This window comes from Equus quagga, chromosome 2, assembly GCF_021613505.1.
Source record: "Equus quagga isolate Etosha38 chromosome 2, UCLA_HA_Equagga_1.0, whole genome shotgun sequence".
NCBI classification, from domain to species: Eukaryota; Metazoa; Chordata; class Mammalia; order Perissodactyla; family Equidae; genus Equus; species Equus quagga.
Window position 1 is genome coordinate 93,870,432 of NC_060268.1, and position 20,607 is coordinate 93,891,038.

Below are 20,607 nucleotides of genomic sequence, written 5' to 3' on the forward strand. Positions count from 1 at the left end.
ATCCCACATGCCACAACTAGAAGGACCCACAATGAAGAATATACAACTATGTACCGGGGGCTTTGGAGAGAAAAAGGAAAAAATAAAATCTTTAAAAAAAAATTTAAAAAAAAGAGAGATGAATGTGTTAACTAAGGCAGTGGTGGGCAGAATAAAAAGACAGGGGCATAAAAGAGATTGGGGTGATTGCTACTTGAGAATCATTTTAATTGGGTTGTCCCTCGACATCCTTTCAGATCTTTCTTCCTAACTGAAGTAGGTTAAGGGTTAAGTTTTTTCTACCCTAGGTCTTGATTCATGTCCACATTATACTCTTTCTGTGTTAAATGCCATAACGTTAATTTATTTGATCCTCTCAAAATAAGTTACAGACAAGCATTTTAGAGATAATTATTTGAAAAGGTCTTTTTCAAGGTTTAAAGGCACAACCAGAACCAGACCCCAGATGTTCTAACAGTTGGGCTCCATGGGTAACAATACAGAGAAACTACACTCTGTTTGGCTGATAGGCTATTGAGAGAGCAGAACAGACATCTTCATGAGGTTTCACTCCTGGCTTGTTGCAGATAAAGCTTCATTTTGCATCTCTATTCAGAATCATCTGGAGAGAACACATTTAGAGGTCTTCAAATCACGAAGATCATCGCCAATATCTTTCTTGTCTTCCATAATCATTCTAATCTTCCTCAATGGTCGAGTGAGACTTCTCTCATAACATCCAAACAACACTGTGGGTTTTTCGCCAATTGACTCTTCTCACAGCCTAAGAAAAGCATAGAGGACGCGTCTGTCCTCTGCTCTTGATTGTTACTCCTCCACCCCACGGTTGGTTCCTGCCTTCAGAGGATGCTAGGGACACTTCCTTGCCCAACCAAGGAACAGGCTGTAGCAAATAAAATAATAGAGCATTATTGCCATCCTCTATTTTCTTCAAAAGAGAATGAGTTTTTATCTGTATGTAACCATGAATGTATGTGTGTCTGAATTGGGAAAACCTACGTTGAACTTGGGAAAACCTTTAGGGTGCTTCTGTAGAATTCCTGCATTTGCTTTTATTTGTGGTTTTGAGGTCCCAGTTAGGATAAATAGAGAATTGCTCATCATCCTGGATCTTATCCTCACACACGTATAAGAGCATCTGAACATTCAAAATTTGAATCATTAGGATTTGAGTGAAAGGAATAAGGAATCCTGGAGTCTGAGTGATATGTTTTGTATTTGTTTAACAAGTCTGTCTCATCTATGTATGGCCCATTAACTGTTTATTGACCTGGCTTTACTGGCTGACCTATTGGTGGGAGGAACAAAGGAGAGGGAGGGGAATGACCCACTGCAACCCCCAGAGGATACAGTCAGCAGGACCTATCCCCATAGCAGCCTCTGACCACCTTTTCACTGGAGACAGTCTGCAGAGGAAACAGCTGGGACTCACCTGAGCACACCTAGGTTACACTCTGGGTGATCAAAGCCTTGTACAACTGTGCCATCCTATCACGCTCCAAGGTATTTGGGGCTAAGTTTAGGCTTGTCAGATTTTTGTTTGTGATAAAAACAAAGACAAGATCCTCACAACAATCAGAAATGAAAAACATCCCTCAAACATATAAAGACACAAATAGACGAGAAATGACCCAAACTAAAGTTTGGAAAGTAAGCAGTAAAACCATATGTGAGCCTGAAATAAAGAACCTTGTGAAAGTCTTGAAAAAGATAAACCGAGGATAAAAAAAAGGAGCTTATAGTAAACGTACACAATTTATTTGTTCATAAGAAGTAGTTTAAGCAAAAATTTTGCCTCTAATACTTATACAATTCATAAGTCACAAATTCAACTTAATTGTTAAAATTTTTGGTGAACCGATGTTTTAAATTTTATATCTCAGAGTGAGGAGATAATTTGTTCATTTCATAACCACAGAAACAAGCTAGGTAAAACATTGAAGAAAAATTTTAAAAAAAAAGTTCCTTCTGTCACTATGTATACTCCAGGTTAGTAAAGGAATGAATATCACTAACAAACTGTTGGCTGAAGTCAAAGGAAGGACTTTTCAGAGGTTTTTCCCCAGTCAATGAAGGGATCCACAGGATGCAATGATCCATATCTTATTCCAAGCAGAAATCAGAAAAAATAGTATATTAACTTTTCCTTTGTTTCAGTTTTGTAGTGTCATAAGAACAGACTAGCTCTTCCTAAGAAATTACAGGTTGTTCTGTTTGAGAAAATATATATCCATTCATGTAGTTGTCATTGCTGGTGCTAATTTTGGCGGGGGGTAGATCTAGATTTCCATCTGGTGTTATTTTCCTTTTGCCTGAATGAGTTCCTTTAATATTTCCTACAGGGAGGGACTGCTGGTGAATTCTTTTAGCTTCAATGTGTCTGAAAAAAAAAATCTTTCTTTCACTTTTTTTTTTTGAGGAATATTAGCCCTGAGCTAACGTCTGCTGCCACTTCTCCTCTTTGTGCTGAGGAAGACTGGCCCTGAGCTAACATCTGTGCCCATCTTCCTCTACTTTGTATGTGGGATGCCTACCACAGCATGGCTTGCCTAGTGGTGCCGTGTCCACACCCGGGATCCAAACTGGTGAACCCCGGGCCGCTGAAGTGGGACATGCAAACTTAACCACTGTGCCACGGGGCCAGCCCCTACTTTTGTTTTTGAAAGAAGGTATAGAATTGGTATACCTTTTGTTTTGTTTTGAAAGAAGGCATAGAATTGGTCTAGCAATAACAGGTTTTTTTCCTTTCAGTATTTGAAGATGTTGCTCCAGTCTTCTCAGTTACATTGTTACCAACAAATTATCTGCTGTCATCCTTTGTTCTTCTGTATGTAATGTCTCCCCCAACACCACCTCCCCCACGCCCACACCTTCTTTTTCACTGGTTTTAAGAAATTTGATTATGATGTTCTTAGTATACTGTTTTCACGTTTCTTGTTCTTGGTGTTCACTCAACTTTGATCTGTGGGTTTACAGTATTCATCCATTTGGGAAATTTTGGGTCATTATTTCTTCAAATATATTTTCTATCCTCCCCTCTCTTATCTCCTTTGGGAATTCAAATTACAAGTATATTAGGCCACTTGAAGTTATCTCATAGCTCATTGATACTTTGTTCACTTGAAAATTTTTTTCCCTTCTGTTTCACATTGAAGAGTTTCTATTACTCTGTTTTCAATTCACTAACCTTCTGCAATGTCTAATCTGCCATTAATCCAATCCAGTTTATTTCTCATCTCATATGGTGTATTTTTCATCTCAAAAAGTTCAACTGGGATGTTTTTTATATCTTCCATGTTTCTACTTAACTTTTTGAACATACAGAACACATTTGTAATAACTTTTAATGTTCTTCTCTGTGAATTATAATATCTTTGTTAGTTCTGGATTACTTTCAATGGATTTATTATTCACTCCACTATGGATTGTATTTTCCTGCCTGCATTCAATTGACTTATTATTCACTCCACTTGGATTTTTTTTTTCATGCCTGGTAATCGTTGATTGGATACTAGACATTGTGAATTTTACATTGTTAACTGCTGGATGTTTGGTATTCCTACAAATTTTTGGAGCTTTGTTCTAAGATGCAGTTACTTGGAAACTGATCCTTTCTGGTCTTACTTTTGAGATTTCTCAGGTGGGACTAGAGCTGTGTTTAATTTAGGGATAATTATTCCCCACTAATGAAGCAAAACCTTATTTGGTACTCTCCCCATTGCCCAATGAATGGTGAGTTTTTCCAGTCTTGCTGGTGGGAAGAGGCACTATTTTTGGCTCTGTCTGAGAACTGGAATTGTTCTAATTCTTTCAGGTGGTTCTTTTCCTGGCATCAGGTAGTTTCTACTCACACATGAGCTGATCAGTCCTCTGCTGAATATTCAAGGTGAACCCTCTGCAAATCTCTACATTCACCTGTGCATCTCTCTCCTCTGATACACCTGCAAATTCGAGCTTCCTTGGTCTCCCTGACTGTCAGCTCCATCTTTTCAACTCAGCGAGTCCACTGGGTCCTGACTGGGTTTTCCTTCTCTCTGCTGTGTCTTGGAAACTCTTCCAAGGCAATAAGCTGGGCAATCACAGGGCTCAACTCATACGTCCTTTCTCTGAGAGATCACTATCCAGCTTTGCACGATGTCCAGCATCTTGAAAACTGTTGTTTCATATGTTTTGTCCTTTTTCTTGTTGTTCTTATTTCAGGCAGGAGGGTAAATACAATTCCTGTTACTACACCTTGGCTGGAACAAAAGTCCACATTTATTGCAATTTTTCACTTAACAATGTGTACTATGTGCCAGTTATTTGATTATGAAAGTGAAAGTAGCTTCTGTTACAGGACATGGAATAGTACATTTTTTAAATGAAAGTTTTAATTTAGCTTTAATTCCACATAAAATTATATGTTGTATGAGATAGGAACCCAATTTCATTTTCCCCCTTAATTTGATAACCACATATCCCAGATCCATTAATTAAATAGCCGTTCCTTTCCCCACTGATTTTCAGTGCCACCTTAGTCATACCGAGTGTCTATATGTGTGGGTCTGTTTCTGGGCCCCCCAATCTGTTCTATTAGTCATTTTGTCTAATCTTGCACCAATACCACACTGTCTTACTATAGCTTTATAATAAGACTAGATATGTGGTAGGAAAAGTCCCCCACCTTGTTCTTCAAGTGTGTCTTAGCTCTTCCAGGCCCCTTGTTTTTCTATACATTTTAGAGTCTGACAAGTCACAAAAACTTGTTTGATTTTTATTGTAATCAAACATTGCATTCTACAAAAAATAAAGAATTAGTTCACTTGCAGTACCTAGTTCCCTCTCTCCCCCTCTAAATATTTTATTGCCTTTATTTTTCATACTGGGAGTTTAATTATCAATCTGTCTACTGTGGATAGTCTATTGACATCTAGATAAGATGAGGAAATTGTCTCCCAACTTCTCTGCACCTCTTTTAGTCTCTCAATTGGTTACATTATTTTAACTTTATACTGTTTAGCAATTTTAATGGTTTTCTCTATACTTTATATATAGATTGAGTCTAAAATTTTCAAAATGGGTATATAGTGTTTATGAGATTATATTTCTGTAAATATCATTTGCTGCAGAATGAAGGAAGGAGATTGGACTCTGAGAAGGAAAAACTCACTCTTTGTCCTGTGTTTTTCCTCTTCTTTCACGTTTATATTGAATACTTCACTTCTGTCACTTCTGGTCACCAAATGTATGTGACTTTTTACCCCACCAAACAATTCTCTGTGATACCAGCTTGGTGTCCTACAATTTAACTCAGTTCTAACACTATCTACCAGAAGATGGTGTCAGATCCCACAGGTTAAGGGCTCAGTCCCATAAGACTGCCTTTTATTTCTCATTAGTACTCTCAGGGCCCATGCTGGGTGATAATAACAAAATCGTGTGTCTTAGTCAGCTCAGGCTGCTGTGACAAAATACCAGACTAGGGGGCTTAAACAACAGCCGTTTATTTCTCACAGTTCTGGAGGCTGGAGGTCTGAGGTCAGAGTGCCAGCAGGGCTGAGTTCTGCTGAGGGCTCTCTTCCTGGCTTGCAGCACATGGCTGCCTTCTTGCTGTCTCCTCACATCGGGGGTGGGGAGCTGGGAGAGCTCTTCTTGTAAGGGCACTCATCCCATCATGAGGGTCTCATTCTCATGACCTCATTTAAACCCAAATATCTCCCAAAGGCCTCATCTCCAAATACCATCACAGTGGGGGTTAGGGCTTCCACATATAAATTTTGAGGGAACACAATTCAGTCCACAGCATTGTACCTGTACCTCAAATTATGTAAGAGACATAACTGGAGCGCTTGGGATGTACCAGCTCTGTGTCACATGCTTATATAGAAGCTGAGGAAGGAATGATAACTGATAGGGGAACGTAGGAGAAACCGTGGAGGGTGGGAAATACCACCAAGGAAGAAGCCACTTCACCCTGCAGAATGCTAGAAGGATCCACAACCAGGAAATACCAGGGGCCACTGCGTACGGTAATGAGATATAGGGTCAAGAACCCACACGTGAAGTATTGTCCCTCCCTCCTACTGAGCATGCAGAACGCCTTACAGCCGAGCATCCACCCCAGGGCGGGAGTGTGGCAGGAGGAATGGAGAACACCCAGAACTTCCCAACACTCACATACACACACACAACACTGAAACGTTATTCTCTAAAGAAATTTAATGGCTCCAAAGAAAATACCAGGCATTCTGCCATTTAAAGTGAAATGTCAGCATTCCTCTCCCATAATCTTGGCCAGAGGGCAAGTCTCACTCAAGTAGAGAGGTGGTAATCCACTTAATGCCTCATTCTTAAATATGAAAAGTCAAGACCCCCAGATATTTGAGGAAGCTTTCAGTATGAAAAGATGGAAATATCATCTTCCAGTATAAAGATTAAAAAAACCTGACCCTGAAGGAAACATTTAATTCAGGGAGCAGGAGAGAACGTGCGCGGGAGCATGCACACGTGCGTACACACACACACACAGTGAGAAAACTGCACCCTTAAAACAGTATCAGGGGCTGGCCCCGTGGCCGAGTGGTTAAGTTCGCGCGCTCCGCTGCAGGCGGCCCAGTGTTTCGTTGGTTCGAATCCTGGGCGCGGACATGGCACTGCTCATCAAACCACGCTGAGGCAGCGTCCAACATGCCACAACTAGAAGGACCCACAACGAAGAATATACAACTATGTACTGGGGGACTTTGGGGAGAAAAAGGAAAACAATAAAACCTTTAAAAAAAAAACAGTATCAGGATGCTAGGAAAGAGTAACAAAGAATAAAAGCTTCTGAAAGTTAAAATCAGTGCTAAAATTAAATCAATAGAAGGGCATGAGGATAAAAATTGAATCAATCTTCAACTAAACAGAATGAAAACAGAGATATAAAAGGAGAGAAAAGAGACAGAAAATCAATCAGGAAGTTCAAGCTTGAATTAACAGAAATTCTAGGAATAAAGAACATAAATAATAGAAGTGAGGGAATTAGAGAGAGAGAGGGAGAGAATTTCTCAGAGTGGAAGGGCAAGAATCTTCAGAACGGAAGGACTCACTGTTCACTCAGGACCTGGAAATGGAGAAACTGGAACCCTTGTACATGGCTGGGGGAAACTGGAATGGTGCCACTGCTATGGAAAAGTTTGGTGGTTGCCCAAAATGCTAAACATCAAACTACCATATAACCCATCAATTCCACTCCTAGGTATATTCCCCAAAGCCTGTGTTTTCTCTGGTAACCCTGCTCCAGAGTGATGTGAGGGTGCAGGTCGTGTATGTATTTTAGGGGATGGTTGTTCCAGGCAGGGAGAGTAGCAAGTACAAAGGCCCTGAAGTAGGAACACAGTTGGCATACTTGAGGAATAACAAGAAAGCCAGAATGTCTGAAGTGGTAAGAGCAACGGGAACAATGGGAGATGGGCTGGAGATGCATCTGGGGCAGAGATCTCGTGGGCCTTGCAGACCATGGCAGAGATTTAGGATTTTATTTAAAAGTGAGATGCAGTTATTGGGCAGTTTGGCACAGAAGAGTGGCTGGTGATTTAACAGGGCGACTCTGGTTTCTGTGTGGAGTAGAGAAACAAGGGTAGAAGTAGAGTGTCTGGTTAGGGTTCTCAGCTGGCAATCCAGGCAAAGATGTTGGTGGCTGGGACCAGGTTAGTAATTACATTGGGGGAAGGAAGTGGTCAAATTCAGAACCTATTTTAAAGGTAGAACTCATTTGCTGATAGGTTGGATGTAGAGTGTGTTTGAAAGAGCTTGAAAAAGGTTTCTGACCTAAGTGGCTGGGTGAGTGATGGTACGACGTTAAGATGAGAAATACTATGGGATGAGCAGGTTTGAGGGTGGCAGAAGAGTTCACTTTTAGAAATGCTAAATTTGAGATATGTACTGTACGTCAAGTTGGAGATGTGAAGTTAACGTTTGGATGTATGTGTCTAGAGTTGCGGGGAGCCCTCAGGACTAAAGAGTTCATTTGAGCTGCATCAAAATGGAGATGATAGTTAAAGTCATTACGTTTGAGGAAAAAAGTCTGTCAGTGTAGGTAGGAAAGAGGACCAAACTCTGGGCTATTCTAACATTAGAGGTTAGGAGGAAAAGGAGGAGAATTCAGCAAAGGAAACTGAGAAAGGGCAGCCAGTGAGGGAGGAGAAAAACCAGGAGAGGGTGGTGTCCCGGGAACGGCTGAAGAGAATGGCAAGAAGTGGGGAGACATCAGCTATTTCCACTGATGCTGAATGAGGACTGTGAATCGTCTGTGGCATTTTTCAATGTCAAGATTGAGGAATTATGGGAGTCATTGCAAGAATGGTTTCAGTGATGGGGATGAAAATCAGATTGGAGTGAGTTAAAGACAGAATAGAAGGTGAGAAAATAAAGACAATGCGTCTATAATTTCAAGGAGTATTTCTGTAAATGAAAGTGGAGAAATGGAATAGTGGCTGCAGTAGGATATTGGGCCAAGGAAGCGGTATCTTTGTCAATGATGGCAGTTATTATGACCTATCTGTAAACTGAGGGGAATCGTCCAGTAGAGAGGGAAAAATTGACAACTCAGGAAAGAGAGAGGAAGAATTGCAGGATCACAGTCCTTGAATGGTTGAGAGTTCACAGGTGAAGGGAGTGGCCATAAACAAGAGCCCAGACGGACCCATACGAACAGGAGGGAAGATTATGTGGGACAGATTTGGGAAAGAGGGTAAATGGGAGTGGGGGGAGGACTGAGAAGGTAGAGTTATCTTCTGATTGCAAAAGATACAAAAATACGCATTCTTTACCTTTCCCTTGCTGCCTGGGGTCTGTAATTGCAAAGATATTGCCAAGCCCCCTTAAAGATATTTTAATGTGATTAAGTGGGGGGAAAAATGGGACAGCGTGAGAACCATTATTAAAGCAGCCTAGAGAAGAGAAAATAGCTACCCGGAAATGGAAAGAGATGGCAGGTCCAGAAGTTTTCTGCCTTCTCCTTGTTTCCTTAGGTAGCAACACTCACAGGCTGTTCTGTGGAACCCACTAAGGTGGTTTGAGGGCGTTCATTTGGATATCTAGACAGAGGCTGCTTCTGGGAGTCTTGAATTCTAGACTGAGCAGTGTTGGTTGCCCGCTAGGACTCTGCAGGAGCCTCTGGATGGGTCTGAGGAGGGACAGCCATGAGGGAAGCTGAGCCTTTCGAGATATCGGATAAAGGGGAGGGGAGTGAGGAGTGGTACACGGTTTCCAGCTAAGGAGATGACAGGCTTTTGGCCCTTGGCCGATTCCATACAGTATGTAAATAATCCTAACAAGAGTTCACTTGTTTTTATTCCTGAGCAGTATTGCATTGTATGAACATACCAAAATATGTTTATCCATTCACTTGTTGATGAACATTTGAGTTGTTTAGTTTCGTGCTATTGCAAACAAAGCTGCTGTGAACATCTGTGTACGAAAGAGAATGTGGCAAATGTTAACATTTGGTGAATTTGGGTGACGGGGATGTAGCTTCACTGTACTGTTCTTGCAACTTTTTGTATATTTGAAATTATTTCAAAATTAACACATAGAAGAGGAAGTACAATTCTTACTGAACCTCATTAAAAGACACTTTAAAATTTTTTATTTTGACAATTACCATATAGTCAAATTGACTTCTAGTGTACAGTTCTATGAATTTCAAGACATGTATAAATATCTAACTACTACCAAAATTGAAGGTTTCCATCACTCCAAAAAAAGTCCCTTCTGCTATCCCTTTATACTGCTGGGGCCCAGGGCAGGCCACCCCCAGATATCCCACAATACCATACTGGTCATTTTGAATTAAAGTTACTTGAGAAGCAAAATGGCCTTCTGACCCTCCCGTCTCTCCCCCTGACCCCCTGCCCCAAAGCAGGAAATGAATCTCCCCTGTGAAAGGTGCTCCCCCTCCATCCTTACAGGGCCAGGGGATTCAGGGCCGAGAAGCCTGTAGAAACAAGCCTTGCTAATTTACTACCTCAGGTCTAAACTCTGCTTAAATTCCTCACTAATAATCTACCCCAAACCTAAGTTTCTTTGTCCTGTCATTCCTCACGAATTTATTGTTTCTTTGTGTAAGAGGTACATACAGTGCCTGTTTTGTTCACTCTCTGAGCATCAGCTCTCTATGATCTCCAAGACCTATGTATTAAACTGTGTTTTTCTCTTATTAATCTAGTCTTGTGTCAATTTTCTTATCAGTCCAGCCGTAACTGATAGAAGAAGGGTAGAAAGGGGATTTCCCCTCCTGGACAATGCTCATGCTGTCTCCCTAGCCCTAACCCCGCCAACCACTCATCTCCACACCAGTTTCCTCTTTTCAAGAATGTCATACAAATGGAATCACAGTGTGCACCTCTGAGACTAGTTTCAGCGTAATCTTTAAGATTGCCGTACGTGTCCAAACCAACAGCACATGCCTTCGGACTGCTGCATAGCATTCACCTGTCGGACACTCAGGCTGTTGCCAGTTTTAGGCAATTATAGCTGGAGCTTCTATAAACATTTGTATGCATGTTTTTGTGTGAGCACAAGTTTCACTTCTCCAGGATAAATACACAGGAGCATGATTGCTGGGTCGTCAGTAAGTGTATGTTGAACTTTATAAGAAACTGCCAAACTGTTTTCTAGAGTGGCTGTACCATTTTGAACTCCCACCAGCAATGTATGAGAGTGCCAGTCGCTCCTCATCTTAATCAGCATACGGTATTGTCAGGTTTGGGGTTTTTTTAGCCAACCTAATAGGTGCCTTGTGGTATCTGATTGTAGTTTGAATTTACATTTCCCTAACGGCTAATGATATTAAACATCTTTTCTTGTGCTTACTTTCCATGTATATATTCTCTTCGGTAAAATGTCTGCTCAAGTCTTTTGACTCTTTTTATTTGATGGGTTGTTATTTTCCCTGTTGAGTTTTAAAAGTTCTTTACATATTCTGGACACAAGTCCTTCCTAAAAGACACTTTCGATCTAAATATTATATATATTTAGTGCTCTTTGAAAATTAAAATAGTGATACAGTTCATTATAGAAAATATGGAATATACAGAAAAGTACAAAAAAGCCACTTCTAATCCCATCACCCTGAGGAATCTACTCTTGAGGGTTGTTTTTTTTTTTCCTGCTGAGGAAGATTCGCCCTAACAACTGTGCCAATTCTCCTCTATTTTGTATGGTTGCCACCACAGCATGCCTGATGAGTGGCGTAGGTCAGTGCCTGGGATCCGAACCCATGAACCCAGGCTACTGAAGTGGAATGCACCAAACTTAACCACTAGGCCATGGGGCCGGCCCCTACTGTCAAGATTTTAATGGCTATATTTCTAGCATTTTCTTAGTACTTAATGATATTTTGAAATAGTAAGATCACAAATGAAGTTGTAAACTACTATTTATTTTAACATCAACATAGTATTAAATTTTCTTTTGCAACATAAAAATATCCAAGCTCTAAGCCTCCATGGACATGCAGATCAGCACAACAGCTGGCTTCTGCATGGTAGTTAAACACTCTGGATGAAAAACAAAACCCAGATTGCTCATTTGTTATGTCTATAACTTTTCTTTTACTAGACATGAAACTTAAAGCAATATAAAAGATTGAAAATAAAGAGATGAGTATGAGAAACCAAGAAAGAAGGATGGTAACATTAACATCAGATAAGGGGATATTGGTTAAATATAAATTGAAAGCACTAGACAGGATAAGAAGGAATTTATGGATGGCAAAATTTACAAACATAGGGCAGTCACTGTCCTGTATGAACCAAGCACATAGCAATGAAATACATAAGGAAACCTTTTGGAAATGCAAGAAAAACTTATTTAAAATACATTTAAGTAGGAAATTTTAATCCCACCTCTTTTAGAACTAAACTGACCTAGGAAATATATCAGAGAATTGAATTCTAAAATCAATAAACTTGAAAACTAAAACCAATAAACTTGATGTAACAGAAGCACAGAACTTCAATTACAAGTAGAAAATATACATATTTTAATGTCCATGGAATATGTAAACATTAATTATGTACTTGACAAATAAAATCTTAATTAAAAAGTACAGAACCTAATTCTCTGATCATAATAAAACTAGAAAAAAATAATAAAAGGATGATCAAAAAACTTAAATATTAAAAAAAATTATACCCGGTCCTGGATAACCCTTGGATTCAAGAGAAAATTACAAGTAAAATTACAACATATGTAAAGAGGAATGAAAAAGAGAACACTTTATACTAAAACCTATAGAACAGAACACAAGCTCTATGCAGAGGCAAATTTATGGCTTTAAAATGTCTTCATAAAAAAATGAAAGATTGAAAATGACGAAATTAGAAAAAATAAAGACTCACATTTGTATTAAGAAATTAGAAAAGAACACAAAACAAAAGAGAGTAGGAAGAGGAACTATCACAAAAACTAAAATTGAAAAATAGAAAATGATAAATAACAGTAGAAACAATAAACTCCAAAGCCGGTTCTTTGTAGAGTTCAACAAAATAGACAAATCTCTTGTGAGCCTGATTTAGAAAAAAAGAAAGCAAAAAATGTAAGGTTAGAAATGAGAAAGTAAAAAACCACATGTGCAGAAAAGATTTTAAAAATCACAGGAGAATTCTATGTCTAATACAATGACAACTAATTTGGAAAACTTTTTGGAAAGGAACGCCTTCCAAGCATCCCAGAAAAAGTAGAAAACTTAAGTATTTCAATTATCATAGAAGAGACCAGACACATTGTTTGAAATCCACTACATAATAGTTTCAAAACCAAGTTCTCTATTCAGCCTTAAAAGAGCAGATAATTCTAAGGTTACTTAAATTATTTCAGATCATAGAAAAATATGAAGTGCTCACTAATTTATTTTAAGGGGTCTAGTATAATTGAAAAAAAAAATTTTTTTTGGAAGATTAGCCCTGAGCTAACATCCACCACCAATCTTCCTCATTTTTGCTGGGGAAGACTGGCCCTGCGCTAACATCTATGCCCCTCCTTCTCCATTTTATACGTGGGATGCCTGCCACAGCATGGCTTGATAAGTGGTGCACAGATCCAAGCCCAGGATCTGAACCAGGGAACCTCTGGCTACCGAAGCAGAGAGCACAAACTTAACCGCTATGCCACTGGGCCAGCCCCAGGATCTAGAATAATTTTAAATACCAGCATCTGATTAATATAGTACCAAAAACTCTGTCTATATACCAATCTCACTGAGATAGATTCTAAATAAAATATCAATAAATGGTACCTAAGAGTGTATTAAAAGAATAATATACTTTGACCAAATGGAGTTATTTGGAGATCCTACTGTATTTTAATAGGCATTGTATCAAAACTTATTAATTTGTGATAAACTGATATCTTTAAAACATGGAATTTTCCCATTCTGGAACATGCAATCTCCCTTTACTTAAGTCTTTAAAGTCTTTCAATAATATTCCACATTTCCCACAAAAGTCTTGTGCATCTGTTGTTCACATATTCATATTATGTTCCCTTTTTTCTATTTTATTACTGGTATATAAGAAAAATTTAAGTTTTTACATGTCAATTCGTTAGGCACCTTGTTGAACCATTTAATTAGTTCTAATGCTTTGTCATTTCATTCTTTTACATTTTCTAGAAAGAAAACCACATCATCTGAAAATAATGTTTTCGCTTCTTCCTTTCCTAACATCATCTTTTTCTTGTTTTATTGAATTGGCTAGAAAATCTAGCAACACGTTGAATATCAGTAGTGAAAGTGGGTCTTCCATTTTTTCCTGACTTTAATGGGAATATCTCTTATGTTTTATCGTTAAGTATAAATTTTTGGTAAGTGCCTTTTATCAAGTTGTTACATACCTATTCCCATTCTGCTAAAAGTGTTTTAAATCAAAGTAGATATCGGAATTTTTTCAGAAAACATTTTATCAGTTGAGATGATCATATAATTTAAAACCTCTACAACTATTTAATACAATGATTTATAGCAACAGGTTTTCTAATGTTAAATCATTTCTGGGATAGACCCTTTCTTGTTCTAGATGGAGTGCAGGATTGAATTTACTAATATTTTATTTTAGAGCTTTGTATCCATGTGAGTTTGGTGAGTTTAGAACTGAAAGGATGCAGCTACAAGCCAAAGAATGCCAAAGATTGCTGGACAGCACCAGAAACTAGGAAGAGACAAGCAAGGATTTTAACCCGAGTCTCAGGGAAGCATGGCCCTGCTGACACTATTTCAGACTTCTAGCCTTCAGAACTGGGAGAGAATAAATAAGTTTTAAGCCGCGTAAGTTGTGGGACTTGGGTATGGCAGCCCTAGGAAATTAAAGCGGCAATTTTAATTTCTAACTTATCTTCCTAGCGCCAACAGTGCCATGTCCACGGTCCAGTTGGGGGCCGTGCAGGCGCTCCATCCCTTCCCTGCTACAGGGATGATGGGCGGGCAGCAGCAGAGGCCGTCAGGAGTCACCAGCCGCTTGTGAGCCCCTGCCGTCAGAGGACGTGCAGCCAAAGCCCAACCAGGGGTTGCCATTACGACAGAGAGACCCGGGGCTGCACAGATCACCGAAGGCAGCGAGATGCTCAATACAACGCGGGGCGGCCGGGAGACGGGGCCTCGAGGCCCCCGAGGACGCCCGTGGGGGACGGAGGGAAGTTTTTGAGGACCCTGAGTCTGCAAGCCGCTCTCCAGACCACGCTGAACGGCTCCCACACCTGTCCCCAGCTCCACGGCCACCGCCCCGACGCTCCTCCAAGTGACCCCAAGAGACTGCGGGCGCCCCACCTACCGACCAGTGACCGCGCGACGCTCTCGAGCCCGCGCGCGCCGCCTCCGCACCTTCCGCCGCAGTACGCAGTTGCGAGGGGCGGGACTTCCTCCCCACGTCCCGGAAACCGGAAGAGACTCTTTTTCCGCCGGAAGGAGAGCGGAGCTGCGAAGGTGGTGAGACCCGGGAGGGTCGGCTTTGTCGCGTGGGGTGAGGCCGCGCTCTGTTCGGTCGGTGGGGCGGGTGACACCAGCGTCCTGGCGGGCTGGCTGGCGTATCGGGCTTCGGGGGATGCGGCGGGGAGCGGAAGTCGAGGTGAGGGCCCGGTGATCGTCTTTTGGGGGTAAATGAGGAGTGGAGAGGATGGGGATGGACCTTTAGGTGCACGGTGAATCCATCAAAGGTAAAGTCGGTGTGTGTCAGGAGTAGGAACCGTGTCCTTTATCTGCATTGTAGGTACTCCATAGCTGCAGATGAGCCTGTCAGGTCGCTTCTGTCATTTTCTGTCCAGCAGCGTTTGTGTTGTAACAAAACGCGAGGATGGATCTTTCATTACCTGTTACCTACCTTTACGCAGAAAGGCCCGGGGTTCATAGATAATGTGGTCACCGTGGATGACTTACAGCTGACTGTTATCTGAGCTCTCACTGTGAATACTTGCCGTAAGAATTTGTGGAAATGTTTACCCAAAACACTGTCTGAATCAGAACCCAGCTATAGAGAACTCGTGAGTTGCCCGCAAGTCCGGCTGAGATGCTGTGGAGGGCGCTGCAGGCAAACCTCAGCTGTCTTCTTAAGCAGTAATGCGTTTGGTACTCGTCCTGTTTAACTGTATTGTGCATCATCTCTATCATCTTTCTCATCTTATTAAATGGAAATGTCTTGTTGGAAAGTGGGCGAGCCTAAGCGGTCTAGAAAACAACAACGAGTTATTTTAGCAAATATTGAAAAGCTGTTAGTGTCGCATAGGGGAAATCTTACTACTGAGGAGCTCATGGGCTGGATGTTCATTGTCGGGGAGCCATGAATACCCTATATAAACGATTTTCAAACTTTTTGCTCTCGGGAGTCCCTTAAAAATTATTGAGGATTCCAAAGAGCTTTCATTTATGTGGGTTAGATACCAATATTTGTGGTATTAGAAATTAAAACTGAGAAGTATCTTTAAACACAAGGATACAGGCATACTTGTTTTATTAGGCTTCACTTTATTGCTCTTCGCAGATACTGTTTTTACAAGACCCTCCACCCGCAAAAAGATTACAGCTCACTGAAGGCTCAGATGATGGTTAGCATTTTTTAGCAATAAAGTATTTTTTAATTAAGGTATGTACATTTTGTTTTAGACATAATGCTATTGTGCACTTAACAGACTACAGTATAATACAGACATAACTTTTATGTGCACTGGGAACCCAAAAGATTTGTGTGACTTGCTTTATTGTGATATTTGCCTTGTTGCAGTGGTCTAGAACTGAACCCGAACTGTCTCCAAGGTGTGCCTGTCTACAAGCACACACTCCGTTAGTTGTCAAAGTGATGGATGTCCTCACAGGTCACGGGGCCTCTGGTTAAACTCGGCTGCACATTCATGGAATGAGAGTGAAAAGGGCAAATAATGTCTTAGTGTTGTTATGAAAACAGTTCTGACCTGACTAAGCCCCTGAAAGGATCTCAGGGTCCCCCATAGGGACCACACTTTAAGAACAGCTGCTCTTTGCAGATGTTTCATAGTAATTTTAGATGGTGTAGACAAATGATTGCTGTTGCACCTTAAAAATGCAATAATAAGGACAGTATTATATTTCCAAGACTTGTGTAATTCCAGGCACAGGGAGCACAAACAGATGTCCGTTTTGGGTTCTCTTCATCCTGTTGGTTTGTGTAAGCCTTCACACAGTGGTTCAGACCGACGCCTAGAGCACCAAGGGCTGAGAAGAGAAGACGCCACCAGTTCTGTGGCTTTGGACATGGATGAGCCGTAGGCGGTTTCTGTTTCACTCACTCCCTTGGCCAGTTAACTTGCTCACCTTCCCCTGCCAGTGACCAGCAGCAGGTTACACCTCTGTTTCCTTTCCCTGGCTTCCAGAATTCATAGGACTTTTCAGTGGAGTAGTAATTGCACAGAAATGTACCCACTCCTGAGTTCATAATTATTAAATAAATAGGTAATTTAATAGGTGTTTAAAATGCCTTCTATTTTGCAGCAATCCTTGATAGTTATATGTGGTTATTTTGAGGAAATTGGCTTGAAGTTCTTTGAAGGGGGTAGGAACTTATTTTTCCGATTTAAAATAATGAAACATAGAATCCCACTGTCTGAAAATTCTAGCCTTCCATCAACTTTTTAGGAAAGGATGAGATTTCAGTAATGAGGGGGGCCTCCATCTGATTCTCACTCTACATGTAATGCATACATGTGGCCAAAGCTGTGGGGGGGGAGGGGCTGCTGTTTCGTACTGAGCTACTTTAATTGTTTGTTTATATCATTTGTGAGGAAGTCTCTCCCATAAATGATTTTTTAAAGACACTTGACATTTGAGAAGCAGTCATCTATGATCTTTATAAGTCCCTAAGTGTGTCATTACCTTTACAGTGTATAATTTCCTCCATAAAAGTCTTAGATTCTAAGACCAGCAGAGAGCCACAGAGTCATGTTGTGCTGTAATAATCAGATCATCCATCAGGCTCTCTCAGGGGGTAACTTCCACTCACCAGCTTCCAGGCCATAGGAACCAAATTTATGATTCAGAGCATTTAAAATATGTATGTTGCAGATCTTTGGGCTGTGTTAAGAACAGTTAAAACTATAATATTAAATGTGAGTCTCAGAGTTTCTCTTGCAGTGATGAAGGAGGAGCATTTTTAACCACATACATCTTCCCCACACCCCAGATTCTTCTAAGCCCCTCCTGCTCTTCCCAGGTTAGAAGTCACTGAGGAGCACTGTTGCTAATGGATTATGTGGTAGATCCCTTGGGTGTACTGGGACAGAAGAAAGGTAGAGAATCACTCGTATGTGTTTTTACCCTCTCCTTTCTCTCCCTGCAGCGCACACAAATTTGAAAGCTAATGAAGAGGCCTTTTTTATTTGGCAGACAATTTGATGTTTTTTTTCTCTTTTCAGGTATATGAGCTCTTTGAAAGCAGAGTGCTGTCGTTGCCATGTTCCGATCATTCAGAGGTTACGAAGGCACAGTTTCTGCCTTTGATTTGCTTAACAGTCGAGTGGAGTAGAGGCAGGTCATTGGTTGCAGTACAGCCTCTTAAGTGTGCCAAAAGAGGTGAGTGTGTGGCACTTCACTTGGCCTGGGAGAGGGAGGAATCAGGTAGTGCTTCTGAGAAGTGACCTGAGCCACAGAGGCATTAGGTGGACAAGGAAGGGGAGGGCCATTCTTAGTGCCTAGGAATCTGGCAGCTTTGTAAATTACAGATTGTACAAAAGACACTATCAAGTATCTTGTCCCTTTCTCCAGAGCTCTGTCTTACTTTTGGATAGTCCTGCTCTGGTTTTTTCTCTCTCACTGCCCCTCTCCCCCTTAGTTGGATGGGTATTTGGGATATGAAAGGAAGTCAGAGGGTAGAATCTTTCTGAGTTTGCTATGAAATAGTATGTGTATTCAGTAATTCCGTCTCTAAAATCTAAGTTCCTGCTTTCTTAAAATGCACAGCTGGGAAATCTCAGTTTTGTTGGTTGAGTGCTTTCCCAGTGGATGGATTATATTGTCTCCTGTCCCATCGATTTGAGTTTAACGGTATCTGTTAAGCTCCTTTCAAAGAAGAGACCCACATTTAGCTTAGGAATGAGCATGGGGGATACAGCAAGATTTGAATCTGAGTAATATAAAACCACATTTTTATTGGTTATGTGTAAGTGACTACATGTTGTTTTAATCAGCTGCCAGTTGTTAAGTTGAATTTGCATAATTCAAATAAATGATAGTTTAATTCTACCAGGATTTGAGTAAGGTGGAAATAGAGAGGAAAAACCTGATTCTGTCAAAGTCTGGGAAAATGAAGAAAAAGCAATCAGTCAGTGAGTCTGGCTTAACTTTTTTCTGGGATGAGGAATAACAGAAAACAGTGAAGTTGTAGGACATGATATACTTGACAAGGACCAGCACCTACTCAGTAGCATCTCTAAAATGGTTGCTAACTTGGGGCATTGTTGTGCCCAGCTCATTGTCACGCTCCTTCCAGGAGCCTTCCTAACTGATAGACGAGATGCTGACTGGCTGGAGTCTTCTTCCCAAATCACAAACTCTTTATCTTGCATTTAAATTCATTAACCATTTGTTTCAGTGAAGCAAGAATATGTAAGAGTTCAAGTCTCTTAAAGCTTGAAGTTATAAAAGTAATAAATTATTATTCCCTTACTATCTTGACACACTAGAAGACAGTGTTTTAAAAGCTGGACTTGGTCATGTTCTTCTGGAGACTAAGAAAATAGAGTCCTTGAAGTCAAGCTGACTCTGCTTTTAGCCTCCTAAATGAAAAGGTAGATAGAACAGGTCTTGTTTGCAAAATAAATTCAAGACCTACTTATCTACCAACAGCAATGGTACGCTTTCCATTGTCTTCCCATAGAAAATAGGAATAGTAAATGTATAGATGAGTAAGGGTGGAGAAAGAGTGAGCTCAAGAGATTCTCGCTCTACTAACGGATAGGAAGGGGACCAGAAACTGGAGAAGGTGTTTAGGGAAGCGGAGGGGAGGACCTTTCCTGTAGTGCGGGCTTCACAGGGTCTGGGAAGTTTTCTGTAGCTAAACCTCTTTGGATAGAGAGCCACATCGTCTCATTTGCAGAATGCCACATCCTGGTGGATTGTGCTGGGGGCAGCTGCCATTGTGTGAGCCATGTAAGACTGTGATTTTAACAAATTGTAGAGGATGAGAAGTATAAGGAAAAGGCATGGTTGCCCATGCACTGCTTTATGCTGATGACCAAGCATGTGCCTCAGAAATACTTTATTGGATGTGTACAAGTGGTTACATATCATTGTTTGAACCAGCAGGAAGTCAGTTATTAAACGTACACTTTTCCAAATAAAAGGCAATTTAATTTTCCCAGAAACCAGTGTCATTTTATATCCCAAGTCTCTAACCAACTTTCCAACCCCATCTAATAAGGGTGCCTTAAATTCTGAGTATTCAGCATTACTAAACCCACGTTAGTTTACACCGAGACTCTGGTGGTTTTACCTATTCTCTTTTCCCTTTGTTAAGGTGGGAAAGCCAACGCTTATGTTAATAACGTGCCCAGGAGTTATAAAATGATAGGTAAAGCTAAGAAAAGAACAGATTTCGATGTCTTTTGTTTTAACTGCCCAGTATCAGGAATTGTGGCTACAGTGGTCTGACTTTTTAAAAATCTTTTTCTGTTTTGTTTTTTAACAGATTTATCAGCAGGTTGCAGGTGAACATGGCTTTGAGGTAAATCCAGCCCCTTGTTGAAATTTAGTTTCAGCAGATGGTTCATGGCATTTTAAGGAATTTCACTATTTTACAAAAAAAACCAAAGTTTTGTTTTGGTTCTGTTCTAGACTTATTTTTTCTTCTTCTAGAAGATGAGAAACATATTTAAACAAAGGTTCTTCATGCTGAATAATTGTGATGCAAGGTCATCTGCCTTGTTTAAATTAAGTGGATTTTAAATGTCAAAACTAATTCTAGACCGTTTTTTCTTGGTCAAATAAACTTTTATTAAAACTTTATATGTGCTGAGTTTTTATCCATTTTATTCATGTTCATATTCATGTGAAGTGCTTCATAAAGCCTGTTAGAACCCGGAATTCAACTTTGCCTTATCTCTGATGTCCTACTTCCTGCTTGCTTGTTT

At 40.5% G+C, this 20,607-nt stretch overlaps 1 long non-coding RNA gene and 1 other non-coding gene across 5 annotated transcripts; both read left to right on the forward strand.

Moving 5' to 3' along the window:
* Positions 1–14,918: 14,918 nt before the first annotated feature.
* Positions 14,919–20,482, forward strand: LOC124235577 (uncharacterized). 4 transcript variants are annotated; one of them, XR_006887525.1, is made up of 3 exons: positions 14,919–14,978; positions 17,896–18,052; positions 20,166–20,482. It is a non-coding gene; the product is annotated as an uncharacterized LOC124235577 (long non-coding RNA). The 4 variants fall into 4 exon arrangements; XR_006887524.1 differs by having other exon boundaries at positions 14,960–15,083; XR_006887523.1 differs by lacking the exon at positions 14,919–14,978 and adding an exon at positions 16,046–16,094.
* LOC124236529 (small Cajal body-specific RNA 15) lies at positions 19,200–19,326 on the forward strand. Its single transcript, XR_006887764.1, has one exon. It is a non-coding gene; the product is annotated as a small Cajal body-specific RNA 15 (non-coding RNA).
* Positions 20,483–20,607: the final 125 nt, after the last annotated feature.